The sequence below is a fragment of the Zea mays genome, chromosome 6 (assembly GCF_902167145.1).
Source record: "Zea mays cultivar B73 chromosome 6, Zm-B73-REFERENCE-NAM-5.0, whole genome shotgun sequence".
NCBI lineage: Eukaryota > Viridiplantae > Streptophyta > Magnoliopsida > Poales > Poaceae > Zea > Zea mays.
The window spans coordinates 30,782,506-30,785,314 of record NC_050101.1 but is presented as its reverse complement, the minus strand read 5'-3'; the positions used below and the strand labels follow the sequence as shown (position 1 = coordinate 30,785,314).

At 38.5% G+C, this 2,809-nt stretch overlaps 1 pseudogene; it reads right to left on the bottom strand.

Annotated features, from left to right (window-relative positions):
- Nucleotides 1–257: 257 nt before the first annotated feature.
- LOC103629157 (uncharacterized) lies at nucleotides 258–940 on the bottom strand (annotated as a pseudogene).
- Nucleotides 941–2,809: the final 1,869 nt, after the last annotated feature.

The following is a 2,809-nucleotide window of genomic DNA, read 5'->3' as shown; positions in this document are numbered from 1 at the left end:
TTGGTTGTGTCATCTGTAGTATTGTTAGTCTTCATCAGTACTCACATCAACTTTTTTCTTTGCTTTTCACCACACACAACTAAAATCTTCAAATGTTGTTTAGCATTTCTCCTGTATGGTGTATGATCTAGGCAATATGATAAGCTATTGAGTGGAATATCTCATTCTATATTGGTAGATATTAGGTGAACAACCCTTTCTGAACATCTGTACAGATAGGAGTAAAAGATATGGTCCAAGCAGCACTCCAAATGGAATGAATGGTAGTTGTGGCTGTAGAGTGCCCCTGCGAGATGCAAAAAACAGGGCAAATGGAACCACAAAGCCTACTATGGTAGCAGCCAGATTCCAGAACCTGTAGGAAATTGGTATCTACCTTTTCAGGTCAAAAATACTGTTCTCTTGACGGCTGCATGCATCAGCCATAAGGAAAAACAACATTGCTCCCATATTAAAAATGAAGTCAAGTCCGACTAGAGATAGAAGGCCAGCGATGTTGGGACCATGAAACACTAAAGACAATGGCAGCCATAAAGTTGGAACTATACCCGTAACCAACAGGATTGAAGGCCCTACTAGCCACATTGCCAATTTAAATGCCTTAAGATGCCAAGAAGGTTCATTCTTCACCTCTACAACATCTTCATCACTCTGGAGGATTGGAATCTGTGGAGCTTCTTCTGTATCAATAGGTTCAACAACACCTGTTCCCTTGATGATACTGGCATCATCCTCTGCAGAGGCATATGGAAGAGATGTTTCCCATGACAAATTCTTGGTGCATTGCAACACAAGATTTTCAAAACGGCCTGGTCGCAAGGGTTTCCAGTGAAGAGGCCTTGGCAAATTGGTCTGTCCACTCTCATGAAACTTCCTCCTGACAAGTACTTTGCTTAACTTTATTTGTGAACAAGGCAGAGAGGCCATGGTATAGGATGTTAATTTGTCTCTAGAAACACAAAAGAATTGAAACAAATTAGGATATCTAATTAGGTCCAGGGAAACTCAAAATTCAGATACAATAGTAATCCAAGTTCATGTCTGTTAAGGACGGTGGAGCTAAAACAAAATTTGATATAAATGTTATCTTAGTGTTTGATTCCCTTTGTATCCAACATTAACAATTGGTGGATGGTACTGAATCAAGGCATCAGTGTGTGACCAATGGATCATAGATTCAAAAGTAACGACACAATAAAGAACTTAAACTTAGTACAGTAGTCAGACACATACTGCATGGTTTCTGGTCAAAGTTTTAATAAGCTTTTGTTAATAAAAATTGGTTCTAAATATTTTGACATTCAGAAAATTGGTTTGCGCTTCTCAAAAGATAGTTGCAATCTTTTCAAGTCCTTGAAATACATGTCTCGTGCTACATGTCTGAATTGGCTCACTTAGTGTTTTATCACATCATCATAAAGCGTTTGGCTCTGGTTCTGCATGGCTGTGGTCGTCTCGGCAAAGAAGTCAGTCCACTTACAGATGTAGCCCCATCACATGCCAGTAATTAAATAACTAGCAGATAGTAGTATTAATCAGTGGATGGTCTAATATTAATCAGCTTATATAGATATAATATATATATTGGGTATTGTAGGTAAATGGTACTTACTTCCTAACATTAAAACATTAATCAGCTTATACAGATAAATGAAACAGTGAGCCTCCTTGACCGCCTTACATCTGCTAAACCAGTTCTCCAGTCTTGGTGTTTCCAAAGGATCCCATGATCCTCCTCATGCAAACAAACACAGTTCTCAATTGTCTCCACACCACCAGTGAAGTTTGTGAAATGTGCATCAAAATATTTTATGTAGCCCAAGCACCCTCTTGTAGAAATCCTTGCATTGTAAAGTAATATAGCTTTTCAATGACCATTTCACCCTTTTTGTATCCACCATTTCTACATTTCACAAGTTCCAGTGAATAGGTGATAGTTGTGATTTTAAGGTGGTTGAAAATGAAGGTAGGAGAAGGGGCACATGAATCTGAATGATGCATACTTAAGTGGCACTTTTGCCTCTATCAGATTTTCTCCCTGTTTATTTGATGCTTGCCTTTGTTTCATTGTTTTATATTTGAGCTGTGATTCTTTTAGTGCAAAACTTGCTTTTTTTAATTGTTGGGGACTTGTTCTCAAATGCTATGAATTAAGAACAAGGCAACACAAGAAATGTTAAGCGTTAAAGTCCTTCGTCCTTCGAAGCATTATTTCCCTTGAGGATATAATGATTTTCGGACGAAGGTTATGAAGGACATACCTTCATAAACACAGCACATAATAATGAAGAAGAAAACATATGAAATATAAAGGATAACGTAAACAATTATATATATTATTGCCAACTCATTTCTATCTTATTATTATGGAAAAAATAGAAATGATATCAAATTACAGATGTACCTTCGGCTTCAAAGAAGGTAATAGTACAAGCGTGACGCAAAAGCAAATGCCAAGTCAGCGTGAACAGTACGGGGGCACTGTTCACCTATTTATAGGCGCGGGACACAGCCCATATAAAATTACACCCATGCCCTTTACATTTGGTAGTAATTCTATAGTACTCCACCAAGGTCTAAATAGCCTTTTCATCTTTAAGTCGGTTTCCTTTTCTGCTATCACGCCGAAGCTTTCCTGCTCACACCTTCGGCGCTATGTCAACCTTCGTATTCTTTGGGCTTCTCCCACTGTGGTACTGATTCGAGTCCGAAGATACCTGTTCACACATTATACTCCAGAAACATCGTTAAATCATGTTTTTGAGGACCTTCGGAAGCCGAAGGCCCCCAACAGTAGCCCCTCGCAATA